The sequence below is a fragment of the Macaca nemestrina genome, chromosome 19 (genome assembly GCF_043159975.1).
Source record: "Macaca nemestrina isolate mMacNem1 chromosome 19, mMacNem.hap1, whole genome shotgun sequence".
NCBI lineage: Eukaryota > Metazoa > Chordata > Mammalia > Primates > Cercopithecidae > Macaca > Macaca nemestrina.
Window position 1 is genome coordinate 20,911,262 of NC_092143.1, and position 16,506 is coordinate 20,927,767.

General features: G+C 43.6%; 1 protein-coding gene and 1 long non-coding RNA gene across 7 annotated transcripts in view; both read left to right on the forward strand.

Moving 5' to 3' along the window:
• LOC105477048 (collagen and calcium binding EGF domains 1) overlaps window positions 1-16,506 on the forward strand; it is a 288,584-nt gene that overhangs the window by 69,511 nt on the left and 202,567 nt on the right. The gene's annotated exons all lie outside the window — the stretch shown is intronic.
• Window positions 2-16,506, forward strand: part of LOC139360005 (uncharacterized) — a 98,037-nt gene continuing 81,532 nt past the window's right edge. The window contains exon 1 of the long non-coding RNA XR_011616860.1: window positions 2-16,009. This is a non-coding gene — a long non-coding RNA (uncharacterized lncRNA). The remainder of the gene's footprint in view (window positions 16,010-16,506) is intronic.

Below are 16,506 nucleotides of genomic sequence, written 5' to 3' on the forward strand. Positions count from 1 at the left end.
ACACAATGGGACCTTTGATGCCATACCCAAACAGAAGATCCTCCCAGCTGAGCCCTGCCCAAATTCCTGACCCACAAAAGCATCAGATATAATGGTGGTTGTCCTAAGCCACTACATTTTAGGGTAGTGTGTTATCCAGTAATAACTGGAACAAATTGCCAGTGCTTCAACACCGTAATGAGAAAGACCAAATACATTTCTAATTACCTTGACTATGATCTCAACACAAATGTGTTATAAAAAGAGCTGTTTATGAAGGAAGATTAAACGACTTTTTTTTTTTGCCCAAAAGGCTTTCAAATAATAAGTTTATCTTCCTCCTGCCAGCAGTTTGTTGGCAAGCTGCCCCCTTTAATCTCGGAGCCTAACGCAGCACGAGCATGAGGCGGAGGCCAAAGTCTTGCCTGTTTGTCACAGCTTTGCCGCACGTGGTGGCTGGTTTACTGGTCCCCAGGGGGCCTGGAGAACTCCTGTTTCCTTATACAGCTGGATCTTGGCGAGCCAGTAGAGTGTGTTCTGTCAGTGGTATTGCAAAATAGAAAGTAGGCTCCTTTTCTAGAAACTTTCTTTTCCCTGCAGACTGTAGTGTGTCCCTGCAGTATGTCCATTCTTCAGAGCCTTGCTAATAAATGGGCAGGCAGAGAGCTGGGATGAAGTTTGATGGGCCTAAAAACTTGGCATACACATCCTCCATGGGCCCTCCTGGCTTGCCTGCTACCTCCCCATGACAAGCTGTTGAGAACCTCCAGGCACATGTGCCTGTCTGTTTGATAACCCACCATCTTCTCAGGAAACTGTCTCTCAGCCGGGGTTCTTGGAGACCACTCGAGAGTACTATGCTCTTTTCTATTCCTGACTTCTCCATTAGCAAAACGCAAGTGACTTCTTGATGGAAAGTATGTTTTGAGATGATATAACTTCCCGTTACCCCTCCTTTCTTAATCATGTATTCATGGAACTCACTCTGTGGTGGGCAATGTTCTAGATCCTGGGAACATATTCATGAACAAAACAGACAAAAGTCCAGTGGTTGAGGAACTTACTCTCTAAAGGAGAAAGGGAGAGAGGCACATAAACAGCACACTCAGTTGAACATACTATGTGTTAGGAAGATGAAATGAAAATGAAGTGAAAAACAGCAGGATTGGAAATGGCTGGGAAGGGGAGTTGTAGTGACACAGTGTCTTCTGAGGGGGTCTCCTTGAAGATGGTCTTTGAGCAAAGACCAGAAAGAGATGAGGGAGTCAGTTACATGATACCTGGGGGAAGGTGATTCTGGGAAGAAGAAATTAGCAGTGCAGTGGCCTTTAGTTAGTAGCAGGGAAGAAGCCTGAGACTCACTGAGTGTCATGAGTAGATGAGGTCAGTGGGGTTTATGAGCCATTGTAGGCACCTCTTACTCCAAGAGGCATGGGAGCCCTTGGAGAGTTTGAACAGAGGAGTGATAGGATCTCATGTATGTCCCAGACCACGCTGGCTGCTGCCTGTGCATATATCCTAGGGGAAAAGGGTATAAATGGGATCCCTTAGGCAGCTGCAGCAGTGATAATGGTGAGAGGGTGCTGGCTGGGCTCACAAAGGTAGCAGAGGAGAGGTGAGAAATGGTTGGATTTTTAGTGTTTTAAAAGTAGTACTAATAGGACTTGCTAATTTGGGGTGAGGACAGAAGTCAAGGATGGCTGAGTTTTTGGTTGTAGCTACACAGGTCAGGTGGCCTAGAAAGCAGAGTTGGGGAGCTCAGTAGTTCAGCGTGGGTCTTGTTCCACTTGAGAGGAAGGACTGGCACTCGGACATACAGGTCTGGGGCCTGGGGTGAGGACCTGACTTGAATGAAGAAGCCCTTTGCCAAAGCTGCTTGGTTGTCTCAGGTTAGATTAGAAGGCCTGATCTCAGGTTTCAGAACGTGTTCTATTCTGTTGTATCTTATGATTCCCGTCCATCCCACGAAGCCATGGACATCACAGTGGTGACAGGGAATGTCCATGACAACCCTGTTGGTCTGGAGCATGAATTGGACTGTTGACAGGATCAGGTAAAGAGCTGCCATCTTTAGGCTGGAAGAGCATTAAGATAGATTTGTTCTATCACCTCATGTCTCTTGGAGTAGGGGCAATAAGACTGGAAGAAAAAAGTTAGGAAGAATACCATTTTGTCCCAAGAGAATTCAATATAAGAAAAAGCATATTCTCCTTATTTTTATTTTTAATGAAAAATAGTAACTTCCAGTTAGTGAATCCTTGTGTAATATTTACTAATTAAAAATAAACAATATCCAAAAAGATGGAAGTCTGAATCTGGATTTCTTTTTCAAGACTGGACATCACTCTGTTGTCCAGGCTGGAGTGCAGTGGCACAATCAAAATTCACTGCAGCCTCCGCTTACCCCCGGGCGCAGGTGATTCTCCTACCTCAGCCTCCTGAATAGCTGCGACTACAGGCATGCACCACCACACCCGGATAATTTTTTGTATTTTTTGTAGAGACGGAGTCTCATTATGTTGCCCAGGCTGGTCTTGAACTCTTGGGCTCAAGTGATCTGCCCGCCTTGGCCTCCCAAAATACCGGGATTGTGGGCATGAGCCACTGCACCTGGCAGAATCTGGCGCTTAAAAATCCACTTTGAGTATGGTTTTCAATATGCCTGTATCAGCTTCCTAGGTTTGCTGTAACAAACTTAAGGCAACAAATTGTGTCTTAAAACAACGGAAACGTATCCTTATAGTTCTGAAGGTCAGAAGACAGAATCAATGTATCTGTGGGGCCAAGTTTCCTCTAAAGGTACTAGGGGAGCATATCCTTACTGCTTCCAGCGTCTGGGTGTTGCTGACAAGCCTTCGCGTTCCTTGACTTGCAGCTGCTCATTCCAGTCTCTGCCTCTTCTGTCACGTGGCCGCCTTTCTGGGTTTCTGTGTGTGTCCAGATTTCCTCCTTATGACACCATTCATTGAATTAGGGCCCACTCTAATCCAGTGTGACCTCATCTTAACTTGACAGCATCTGCAGAGACCATATTTCCAAATAAGAAATAACACCCTATTTCTCCAGTACCAGGAAATAGGACTTGGATATGTCTTTTTGGGGGACACAGTATTATCCACTCTGATACTGAAAGAAAAGAATGAGATGGAAAAGGTGGTATAAACTAAGGAAATATACTGCTTTAGCAAAATAACAGTTAAAATCATTTTAGTAATGTATTTCATATTTCTTCCTCCTTTTGTAAAAATTTAGACTATATTACGTAAGTTTGATCTTCTAATTTTTGACATTTCAAATGAGATTGTATTCTGTATAATTACTCAGAATAGGGGCAATATGGCGCATATGTTACTAGGAAACTGAGCAGGATTAATATGAGAGGGAGTGACTGAAATTTGCAGTATCCTCACAGGATACCCCATGAATTGCTGAACTGATGAATGATGGATTGTTTTGTATTTTTATGAAATGAAGAGTATTCAAAAGAATAGTGATGAGGGAAATTGAGCTCTAGAACAGGATGATCAACTAGATCAACATGAACTAGTTGAGATCTAGAACAGGATGGACATATGATCTCAAGACCATGGACAGAGTTGGGAAGCCTGTGGAGAGGCTGAAGACATGCTGACTAAGAGCACAGGTTCAGGACCAGGATAGTCCAAACTCAGGCTCTGCTGTGGAACCAAGGGCTCAACCCGTAACCCCTCCAGGCCTTCATTTTCCTGTCTGTAGAAAGGGAACACTGTTCTTATCTCACAGGGCTTTTTGAGGATGTGATGAGTAAATTCCCATAGAGGTGGCATAGCATAGTGGATGAGAATGGATTCTGGAGTCAGATGGTCACAAGGCCAGTCTTGTCCTTACCACTTGCTAGCTTTATGGCCTTGGGCCAGGTGATGAGCCTCTCTGGGCCTCCATTGCTTCCTCTGTAAAATAAGGATGATGCTAATACTCGTTGTTAAGATTAAATGAGTTAAATGAGCTAACACTTGGGAAATTCTTAGAGCAGTGCCTGGCACAGAGTAAGTGGTATTTGAGTATTTTCCATATTGAAGCATGCAATCACTGCCAGGGCTACATAAGCCTGATAAGTGTTCATTGCTCCTGTCATGTTGATAATCTCACCCTCCTGCCCCTGAAAATACCCCCACATCAGATGCCTTTTCCACCTTTATCTGGATACTGAAAAATGCACGTAAAGGGACATTTTACCTTAAGGAAAAGCTTGGACTTTCAAAACAGATGCATTGCAGGGTGCTTTACTTTACCGAAGGGCTTACTGTGGGGTTCCATAAATAAACGAGCACTGTAAGGTGGAACTTAATTTACAAAACTAATTCCTTCTTTTCAGGAACATTTTGTTTAAAGTGGAATAGATACTAAGATTGGGCAAATCAAGTGCCCTCTGTTTGTCCATCATAGATCTTGGATTATCCATTTCTGCATTTTGATGCGTGTCTATGTAGCATTTTTTAGCCCCCAGGATTTTCTTACGTTACTGTCTTAGTCTGCTCATGCTACTATTACAAAGTACTTGAGACTGGGTAATTTTAAAATACAGTAAAACAAATTTATTTTCTCACAGCTCTGGAGCCTGGGAATCCCAAGATAAAGGTGAGGGCAGGTGCGGTGTCTGAGAGCCTGTTCCTCATAGGCTGGGTAGGTGTCCTCACCTGGGCTCTTTTAGAAGGTACTAATCATTCATGATGACTTACTCACCACCCCAAAGGCCCCACCCCTCAGTACCGACACAATGGAGATCAAGTTTCAACACGTAAATTTTGGGGGACATTGAGACCATAGCAGTTAACTAGGTGTGATCATGATTGACTTTAGAACTACAGAATGTAAGAATTGGCGGGTCCCTGAGAGATTCCCATCTCTCTCCCAGCTGCTGATTCTGCATTCAAGAATGTTGATTCAGACAGTGAGAAGGTGGTTCCCCTTTTCAGAACAAATTCAGTCTCCTTGATTATATTTTAAAGGTCTCAGTTTGGTGCTTGCTTTTAATCTTTCTCTAATACAGCTTTTTCAAATAAGATGGTGAATCTACAGAAGTCCCTGCAGACATCAGTATGTGGCTACAGTTTTTTTTTTTTTTTTTTTTTTTTGAGACAGAGTCTGGCTCTGTAGCCCCGCCTGGAATGCAGTGGAGTGATCTCGGCTCACTGCAAGCTCTGCCTCCAGGGTTCATGCCATTCTCCTACCACAGCTTCCCGTGTAGCTGGGACTACAGGCACCCGCCACCATGCCCGGCTAATTTTTTGTGTTTTTGGTAGAGATAGGGTTTCGCTGTGTTAGCCAGGATGGTCTCGATCTCCTGACCTTGTGATCCACCTGCCTTGGCCTCCCAAAGTGCTGGGATTACAGGCGTGAGCCACCGTGCCCAGCCTATGGCTACAATTTTTATACCACTGTGTTGACCTTACCTTGTCTTTATAGCAGGGGATTTTGGTTTCCATTTGTTACTGTGGTGGTCAAACTTGGTAGCATATTAGAAACCCCTGAGAAGCTTTTAAAGCCATTAGTGCCTTGGGGTTCCTGTCCTCCAGAGAGTCAGCTGTGTGAATTTTAACTGCCCAGTTGATACTGTTGCATAGCTATGTGTGAGTATATCATCTTATAAACATGGCTGATACTTTATCCATGCTAATATTTGCTGTTTTTAAGGTTAGTGAGTTATATTTAAGAAAACCCAAAGAAATAGCCCAAGTGGTTACAGGGATAACTGAGGTTTGGTAAACACTGAAGCTGGAGAGGTAGAATCACCTTACCTAGCCAATGTCCCCAAAGTGGCTGGTGACAAGAGCGTCTCTGAGCTCATCCAAGGCACGCTTTTGTTTTTGTTTTTGCTATGTGAAGTTCCTCACCCTTGAAACAGCTACACTTGTACTTACAGGAAGCTGAGACTCCCTTTGGACCTAGTCATCCTGTTTTGTGGCCACCACCGTCATAGCAATATTTAAAAACTCCCTTGGGCCTTCTGCCTCAGTGGCAGGAAGCCTAACTCTATTTTGCTGTCTTAATCCCTGGAGTATATTGAGGCTGCGATGTTCACCACATCTTGGTAGTTCCAACAATCGCACATACATTTAAAAAATTTTGAAAGACATAAATCTATAGCATGCATCAGTACTGATGCCCACATTCTCTGTCCCCTGACCCCCAGCTATCCCTTCAGCTGCAACTCTACCATGCCCTTGCATTTGCAGCAGAGTCCCAAGCATACTGTCAGAACCTTGGAATGGTTATATCACAGGCCAAGACAATTTGAGGCTAAATTGTGAAGGTCTAGCCAATGAGAATGAAACATCAATAGTGTTTCCTTCCAGCCTTGTGGCCTTGCAGCAGAGAACGAGGGCAGCTAGAGTTGAAAAGCACTTCTATACCAGAAGCTCCACAAATCGGGCAGGCAGCTAGTTATCTTCTTAAATTGCATTTCTAGTGACCTCAGCCGTGGCCCAGGCAGACCACCCTCCTTTTCATACAGAAAGGTAATTCCGCTAGTAAGTATAGTCACTTCCATATTGTTTGGAACAGGTTACTCCTAGTGGTCTTGTGGTTTGGGTGTTTGCACCGGGGAACATGTTTAATAAAAACCACACAACTCATTTTGACAGCCTTGGCCCGTCTCTCCCAAAGTGAAGAGCTGCTCGTGACTTTCTTTTTCTATTTTCAGCTTGTGTTTTTTTTATTGCAAAATCAGGCATTCCTTTGAATTAATGTGTGTCCTTGAAGACAAAGCAGCCGTGTTTTCAATGGTGCAGACTCTCCCCTCTCTGTTGCTGGTAGATGCGCTTAATGGTAAATAATTTACGAACAAAACGTTCTCCCCTCAGCCCCCTGCCCTCCAACCCCCTGCTTTTGTGCTGATTTATAGCAAGGGTCTCCTAGCCCATACAGGATAAGACTTGTGAGAGTCTGAAACAAACTCACAGCCATTGATTATTACCTGGGCGTATGCGTTACGTGAACGTGTTCCTTCAGAGTAATTACCCAGGAAGACATCCTATCCTTGTGCAGACTTTGCTCAGTAAGAGGCGGGTGACCAAGTGCAAACGGCACAGTGGGTGGGTTCGTAAAGAAGCTGGTTTGAATGTTTACTCTGCCATCTGACAATTCGGCATCTTGGACAAGTACCCTGACCACACGCCATGCCTCAGTTCCCTTTTGTACAATGGGAGACCAGGATAGAGCAGACCTGATGATTCAAGGGAGGAGAAAATGTTTCTGAAGGACCCAAGATAGAACAGAATGGCAGCTGTTAACCGACAGCAGAAGCAGTCGCCAGTGAAATCAGGGAGCTTGCCTCATCCTTAATTCCTACATTTTTTTAAAAAAGATATTTTTTAGAGCGGTTTTAGATTTACAGCAAAATTGGAAGGAATTGTGATTTCCCATATATTCCCAACTCCACACGCATAGATATTCCCCCCTCACTACCAACATTTTGTGCCCCCTTTCCAGAGTGGTGCATTTATTACAATCAGTGAACCTCAAATGACACATCATTATGACCCAAAGTCCATAGTTCACGTTAGTTCTCACTCTTGTCACTGTATGTTCTGTGGGTTTAGATAAATGTATCATAACAGGTATTTTCCATCATAGTATCATCCACAGTGTTTCCTCTGTCCGAAAAATTTTCTGTGTTCCCGCTATCCCTGCCTCCCCCGCCCACCAGACCCTGGCATCTGCTGACTTTTTTTTTCTTTTTTTTTTTTTTTTTGAGATGGAGTCTCGCTCTGTTACCCGGGCTGGAGTGCAGTGGCGTGATCTCAGCTCACTGCAACCTCTGCCTCCTGGCTTCAAGCAATTCTCCTGCCTCAGCCTCCCGAGTAGCTGGGATTACAGGTGCCTGCCACCACACCCAGCTAAGTTTTGTACTTTTGGTAGAGACAGGGTTGAAACAAGGATGTAACTGCAGGAGACTTCTACCCTGAAGGGCAGGCTGCTCATTTGGACAGACCATTCTAAAGGGTGGTGCTCATTGTTACATCTGTGCAGTATTCCACATGGGCAGCCTCATGTCAGCCCTGCAAGTGAAGGTCCTCTCGAACACCCTTGTAACAGGCAGCATCACCTGTGGAGGTGGCCATGGAAGAGAAAATAACTTGAGTGAGCAGATGCAGAAAAGGTGCTGAGAGAAGGTGGACTTTGAATTATTCAGTGGCGGGATAGTGAGAACCAGAGGTCTGAGAGGACATTTTAAGCAGACTTCTTTGCATAGTAGTTTTGAAGGTGTGAGATAATGCTGGGGTCTCATTTAGATGGGATGTGAGGGTGAGTCCATGACTGGCCTCTGTCCACAAGGATGACATCTGTATGTTGCCTACTGCTGTCACTTGTGCAGCAGGCTCCCGAATGGAGTTAAGCTGCTGATGTTCCTGATGTTTGATTTTCTGACATGAAGGCAAAGACTAAAGAGGCAATGGCTGCGTCCCCCCCCACTCCACCAGAAAAACAGGGCTTCCCTTTTCTTCGTTGAGGGCTCTGGCCGTGTAAGTGACAGAGGGTGGTTAGGCTTCAGAGTCGGAGAGATCTGAGTTTGCTTACTAATGGTGTGACTCTGGTAGGTTAGTGACATCGCTGAGCCTTTGTGCTTACCTGTGAAATGAACACAATCCTGTGTTGTTGAAGAGTTGTTTTGGGTTTCGGTTATAGCCTACATAATGCGAGGCATGAATAGATGCATGGTAAGTTGCAGCGATTTTTATTGAGGATTATTTATCCACATGTCTGCCATCTCTGTGTACAAGGGATGGCTCAGGAATCTCATCGATGAGCAGCTCCACTGGGTGGATGTGAGGATAAAAGCAATGACTCCCGTGGTCCCAGAGCAGGTGGTCAGGTAGTGGGGACACCTAGAAAGATGAATGTGACTAGTTCAGGCCCAAGTCCAAGGGGAATGAGGGACTGATTCATCTTGCCTGGTGGACTTTCCACCTGCCCATCTGCCGATGAAGCACGGCTGCAGGAACGCTTTCACCTCCTTGGTGTGAGTGTGTGGGGAGTTTGCTTTTAGCTGTTTCTTTCAGAGCTGGGTCCCCCAGTGAATGATACATCATTTCCTGGCAGCCCCTGGGGCCCCAGCCACGTGCTCTGTTTTGCTGGAGTCCTGGGAATCCCTTCTAAGAGAGGTGTGGTCATTCAGAGCCTTCTATACAGCTTACATTTTTGCCACAACTTCAGATGCCATTCACATGCCAAGTTGGACTCTGTGTGCTCTGTCTCTTCCTCCTGTGGTCTTCCCTGCCTTACCCTTTGTGGTTTCCTTTATGGCAAATTGAAGTCCAATTGCCTGGACAGCCCTGGCCAGTGTAGGGACGTTATTATTGGAAACTCTTCCCATTTAGCACCTGTATTAGTCCATTTTAGCATTGCTGATAAAGACATACCTGAGACTGGGCAATTTACAAAAGAGGTTTAATGGACTCACAGTTCCACATGGCTGGGGAGGCCTCATAATCATGGCAGAAGAAGAAAGAAGAGCAAAGGGATGTCTTATATGGCATCAGGCAGGAGAGCTTGTGCGGGGGAACTCCCCTTTATAAAACCATCAGATCTTGTGAGACTTATTCGCTATTATGAGAATAGCATGGGAAGGACTTGCCCCCATGATTCACTTACCTCCCATCAGGTCCCTTTCGCAACACGTGGGAATTGTGGGAGCTATGATTCAAGATGGGATTTCGGTGGGGACACAAGCAAACCATATTAGCACCTGTCCTGGGATCCTGCTACATATAGTATTAGGATTTACAATCTCATGTAGGTCAAAAATAACTCATTCTAAAATAATGAGGGTCTCAGCTTTCTCTTTTGAGGGCTTCAGGGCAGTGGCCACATTCTAATCCTGCAAATTCCCCCTTTCTGCCTACTCAAATTCTTCTCCTCCAACCAGGTAAATGCTCCTAGAAAGTCCTAGAAGCAGCAGGGTTGTCTTGTTTAGCCAGGGTAATCTCTCCCCACACTGGAAGACAGTAAGAATGAAGAAGCACTGAGGTCAGAGGTGAAGGGAGAAACTTCTAGGCTACCTGGGAGGGTGCTCGAAGGGGCCTGGAGTCAAGATTCTCACGTGGGGGAAAATCTGTGTGTCTCTTTTTCTGCATGTGCATATTCCTTCTCCCCTCTCTCCCTGCTCTTCCCTCCCCAACTCCTTCCTTTTATTCCCCTCCCTTTTAGCTTACATTGGTGAAGATCAAAAGCTGTGGAAGTGTTGAATGGGACTGGGAATACTCCCCTCTCTTGTCCAGCTTTCTGCCATAAATTCCCTACCTGCTTGTCTGGCTTGCGTTGGAAGAATTGAGGTCCTTTTTCTTCAATGATGTAGACCACTAGGAGTTCATAAAAACGGTTTCATCAAAAATGAAATTATATATAAATTCAGCTGGAATAGTTTAAGACCCCTTTACCTCATCAAAACAAGAGGAGTTACTAAAAAATCAGTGAGTTTCAAACACATTTAAAACTCACTTGGAACCATAAGCCAATGGGAATTTGGAAGACAATTTCACACAAGGATAATGAGATGTGACCAGTCTGACCAGATAGGAACAAAACACTAAGATCACTTTTTAAAATTAAGTCTGTGTTGGCTAAAATAAGTACAGTTAAATGGAACTGGCTAAATCATAGAAAGAACTTTACGTCTGAGACTTTATATAATAAAGCACATATTACAAACCAATAAGGAAGGAAGTATTATTTAGCATGTAGGTTTAAAACAACTTGTTTTCTGCTGGCCACAGTGGTGCGCACCTGTGGTCCTAGCTACCTGGGGAGGCTGAGGCAGGACAACTGCTTGAGCCTAGGTGTTCAAGGTTGTAGTGTGGCATGATTGTACCTGTGAACAGTCACTGTGCTCCAGCCTGGGCAATATTAGTAAGACTCCGTCTCTAAAAAACAAAATAATAATAAATAAATACACCTGGCTTTCAATTTGGAAAACATAAATATTTAGTACCCCTCCTCACGTGATAGTCCATGTAATTAGAGATGGAAAAATCAAACGTTTTAAAACTTTATTTTAGAATTCAAGTAAACATGTACTATATAATGGTGGCATCATTTTTAATATGATTAAATCATTTATGCTTGTGAAGTAAACAGATACTTTGAGGCTAAATACATATTCACATCTTCAGGTTACTTTCTGTTTTCCTTTAACTTCATTTTACAGGAGAAAAAGTTAATTTCTAACTACTAAAACATGAGAGCCTTATTAGATGATTTGTAGCTATGAACAGTTAGCAGTCCTAATATAACACTGAAATCCAAAACCTGGGGCAGCGGATATTCTCTCTCCATTACTATACATGAAGTAAAATATAGTTATGTAAACTTTCTCAGTCTCTGATAATTATAGTTACAAAAAAACTGGGTAGTGTACAGATGCACATAATAAATTCTGAGCACTTTCTCTTATCCTAAGTAGAGACACAGATACTTTTTAATGGTCCTCAAGGTTTAGCTGCAAAGAAACTTTTCTAGGCCGGGTGTGGTGGCTCATGCCTATAATCCCAGCACTTTGGGAGGCTGAGGTGGGTGGATCACTTGAGGCCAGGAGTTCAAGACCAACCTGGCCAACATGGCGAAACCCCATCTCTACTGAAAAATTGGCAGGGTGTGGTGGCATGCACCTGTAGTCCCCACTACTCAGGTGCCTGAAGTAGGAGAATCACTTGAACCTGAGAGGTGGAGGTTGCAGTGAGCTAAGATTGTGCCACTGCACTCCAGCCTGGGGGATAGAGCTAGACTCTGTCTCAAAAAAACTTTTCTATGGAGGATATGTTAGATGTATGTGTCTGAAGATTGCAGACTTATGGGAATAAGAGTTGGCTACTCTACATTTTACATCTTATTTTTTTTCTTTTTTAAAAAAAATTAGATTCTATGGTAAACATCTTAATTTATTAAATATTTTTTTTCAATAGCACTGGGTCTCCTGATGTTTCCCAAGCTGGTCTCAATTTCCTTGCCTCAAGTGTCCCTTCTCTCTATGCCTCCCAAGTAGCTGGGGTTGCAGGCATGAGCAGCTGCACTGAGCTCAAATTTTACATCTTTAAAGTGCATGGAAACCACTCTAAAATTAACATAGAAAATTAATCCATCGTTATGGGGGGACATTTACCTCATACATAATGAAGTATAGTTCAAAATTGATTATCTTTCTTAGATTTCCAAAGTCTTAAATTACTTTGAAAGAGTAAATGGATTCTACATCTACTTTGTCCTCAAATCTTACTTTGAGGCAAGTGGCATGACCCGTCAGTGTATGGAATTTCTGATTAATTCTGCATGACATGAAAGTCACATACTGGCTTGATTAGTTCAGGCACTGTGCCTTGTCTTTTCAGCCTGCAGTGGTAATAAGTCAAACAGGATTTTCAGAGGTGGAAGCCTATGATAAGCATGCCTCAGGTCTGGCTTTAGTAATCTCCAAGTCAGAGAAGAATTGTCTTGAAAACTTTCTACTAATGCAGATGCCTTATAAGCCTACCATCGAAAGGGCTGTGTGGTAAAATTCTCCAGGAAAAAGTGTGGATCGAAAGTCAAAGGCCAGCCAGAGCAACAGGGGCATTGCTTTTAACCCATCTCTGAAAAAGTAGCCCCAAGCAGTGTTTGTCTCTGGCTTTCATCCAAGCTCCCGCACTGTGACTGGCTCTTGGCCAGACAGAGACAGGCAGTTACCTCCCTGGTGGAAAACTGCAATTTCTCCCCATTTTGATTAAAGCCACCTTTCTCACATTTCCTGTTTGTTTCTCTGAAGCTGACCTTTGGGAAAGTTTTAAGATGATGGCTTTGCCGTAAGCTGGGCTGATTGATGGTCATGGAGGTGACATCTCCAAAGGTAGTTTTAGTAAACAAAGAATCTAAGATTAGGATTTATAAGCATTCCAAATTTCATTTGATATCAGAAACGTTACTGAATGCCTAAAGCTTGCAGGTAATAATGGGACGTGCAAAAGAAACATGGGTTTTGCTCTTAAGGAGATTTCGGCATAACTTTTTCAACCCCAGATCATATGATGCCATGTTCCAGTAATGATTTTGGTCATTATTGCCGTCTTTGTACTGTACACTGGTATAGTGCAGGGGTTTCCTACTTTGGCTGTTTATTTGAATAACCTGGGAAGCTATATGACTACTAAATCTTGGGTTCCAGTCCCTTATCTAATTGGTTTGGGATGAAACCTAGATAACTAGATTATTGTATGGCAAAGGCTGAGAATCGGTGGCTCATGGCAACCCTGTGAAGCAGGCATGACAGGCAGTATCCTTCCCGTGTAGCAGATGTGAAAGCTAAAGTCTGGAGCGATGAACTGACCTGCCCTACGTGACACAGTTGGTCCGCAGGAAAGTCAGGATGAGAAAGGCTTCCATCTGAACAGGCTTTGAAATGAAATCTGGCAGTCCGTTTATCACATTGTGGCCATTGTGTGAAATTCCTTGGTTATTACATTAAGAATCCGTTTCTGGGAAACTTAATGCAACTTGTCTAATCCTGGCACCCCTCCAACCTTAACAGACTCTTTTGTGTACCGAACTTCTGACTTGGAGGGGAGAAGCATAAAGGCAACTGGGTCTTAGGGCCAGGACTGAGGAATGGGTTTGGCGCCTAGCCCCTGAGGGGAGTTTCACAAGAGACGAGTTCCAGCCAAGATGGCACTGCCTGTCTCTAGCTTGGGAGACCTGTTTCTTCCTTGGGGAGGCATGTTCTCTGAGAAGGGAAAGGGGCAGTGTTTTAGCTGGTCATGTGCTTAATATCTACATTTGAAGCTGATCCAACTTTTTAAATATTTTAGATAATAGCATTTAACCTGAAATTTCTTACTTTGGAGCTTGTGTTAATCACATTTGGGGTCTCCCATGAATCACTTAGCCATCACTTTTCAGGGCCGCCTCCAGCTCCCCTTCCTGTTTTCTTTTTCCATTTTGCCAACTTTTTGTTTAAGATGAGCATTCCCCAGAGCGGTCATCTCTTGATCTCTCTCCCCCACTCTGCCCACTATAAGCCCACAGCAGCCCTCACTGGTTTGACAGGGCTGCCCTGTACTCTCCAGCTCTGGAGGGTTCTTGAGAGCTCATTTCCCTCTAACCCAGATCCTCAGGTTGGGATGTCCCAAGAATATGCTAAGCAGGAGGAGACCAGAGTGCCCATCACATAGGATCTATAAGTTGGTATAGGACCACAGCCGAGCTCAGCTACTAGAGATTCTGTGATGCCTTTAGACTTTCCTCTTGATCCCAATATGGCCATGGTAATAGGATTTTTTAAAGTAACCTAGGTTTAATAATAGTTCCCTTGGTAAGTGTCCTCTCTGCTCTGTAAGAGCTTGCTTACTTTCAACCTTCTTATTCTTTCCTTCTCTTCTGCAACTAGTAAATGCCTACTAAGTGCACTGTTCTAGCTGTGTCCGTGAACAAAACAAAGGTCACTCATAAATCTTGCCTTCTAAAGTGACTGGGAGTAGGGGCAATTAGTGGAGGGCAGGCAAAAGAAATAACCCCATACCTATGGGACAAGGCAGCAGGTTAAATAAACTATATGCCAAGTATCATATTGATAAAGAATAAAGCCACTCCTGGCCCTATGCTCACAACAAATGTAGGAGAAACAAACTTATAATTAACTGTAGTATAATGTGATAAAAATATATACCAAATGCAGTGAAAATACCTTTAAGATCTCTTCTCTCTTTTTTTTTCTCCAACAGTTGGTCAGGAAAGGCTTGACCAGTGCAGATGACATTGGAAATGACTCTAGAATGGGAATGGCATCTGAGTAGACAGAAAGCTACTTATTCAGAAGGAATTGTGTGGGTGAAATTACACAGCGTGAATGAGCATGGTGTTAGGGAACAAAAGCAACAGGTTCTGGATGAGAATGAAACCAGAAGTAAAGCTTTGAACAGCCTTGCAAATCCTAAGAGATGACCCTAGAGATGGTAGGAGACCATCCAGGTTTTCAAGTCCAGTGGTTTATACCATCAGAGCAGTGTTTTCTCATGGTCACTTCCATAGAGTAGAAGACAAATATGGGGGAGACTAGGAGGCCCACCCATGGTTAGTCTCCTAATCTAGACTTGATGGAGTTCTGGTCTCCATCGACAGGGCTGGTGGAGAAGGAAGGAAGGAGAAGAAAGAAAAGTGGACATATAGTTGTCAGGCATTTGTCATTGGATATATTAAGTGGGAAAAAGAATGGAGTCATAGAAAACTTTACAGTTTCTGACTTGAACATATAGTTGTGCCGTTAACTAAGAAATGGTACATCCTATGGTTTGTTGTAGAGGTGTGGGAGGACATAATTGTGATTGGACACATGCTTCTTATATGTTAACGTTTGTTGTGAAATAAACAGATGTATGTAGGTTGGGTAATGTCACCCCATTTAATATAGCATATTAACGGAAGTCAGGAGGACTGCGTCCTCAGCTCAGCTTTTAGGACTGTGACCACAAAGTCTTGGAGATGGGTTCAGAACCAAAGAAACAAACATTAAACTAGGCTTGAAGGAAGTGAATTTCAATCAGTCTTTAGACTAGATCAAGATTGAGAGCTCAGGATATGCTTCTGAGGCCCTTCCTTCTGGGTTTCATTGACTAGCAGCCATAGCATGGGTCTTGAGAAAAATTGACCCAGCTGTCTGCTACTCCTGATCCTGGTCAGTGTGCAAAATATATACCAAATGCAGTGAAAATACCTTTAAGATCTCTTCTCTCTCTCTTTTTTTTTTTTTTTTTCCTCCAACAGTTGGTCAGGAAAGACTTGGCCGTGCAGATGACATTGGAAACGACTCTAGAATGGGAATGGCATCTGAGTAGACAGAAAGCTACTTATTCAGAAGGAATTGTGTGGGTGAAATTACACAGCGTGAATAAGCATGCTGTTAGGGAACAAAAGCAACAGATTTTGAATAAGAATGAAACAGGAAGTAAAGTCAGTGAAAAGTACCCTCCAAAAGTAGCTTGGGAAGGCAACCCAGACATTATTTGGAAAGACACTGTTGTTTTATTAGTGGGTAAGTGTGTTTTAAATTTAAATTAGAACTATGTGAAAAAACAATGGTAAGTAAATCACTTTTTGTTAAAGACCTTTCTGGGTATATCTGTTCTTTAAATATATTGATATTTAAAATAGAAAATATTGCCCATTAGAGAACCAGGCACAGTGGCTCACGCCTGTAATCCCAGCACTTTGAGAGACTGAGGCAGGTGGATCATTTGAGGTCAGGAGTTTGAGCCGGGCCGGCATGGTGAAACCCTGTCTCTACCAAAATACAAAAAGTAGCCAGGCATGGCAATGTGAGGCTATAATCGCAGCTACTCGGGAGGCTGAGATAGGAAAATCTCTTGAACCTGGGAGGCAGAGGTTGCAGTGAGACGAGATCGCACTACTGCACTCCAGACTGCGTGCAGAGCAAGACTCCACCTCAGGTGCGCACCTGTAATCCCAGCTACTCAGGCGACTGAAGCATGAGAATCGCTTGGACCTGGGAGGCAGAGTTGCGGTGAGCTG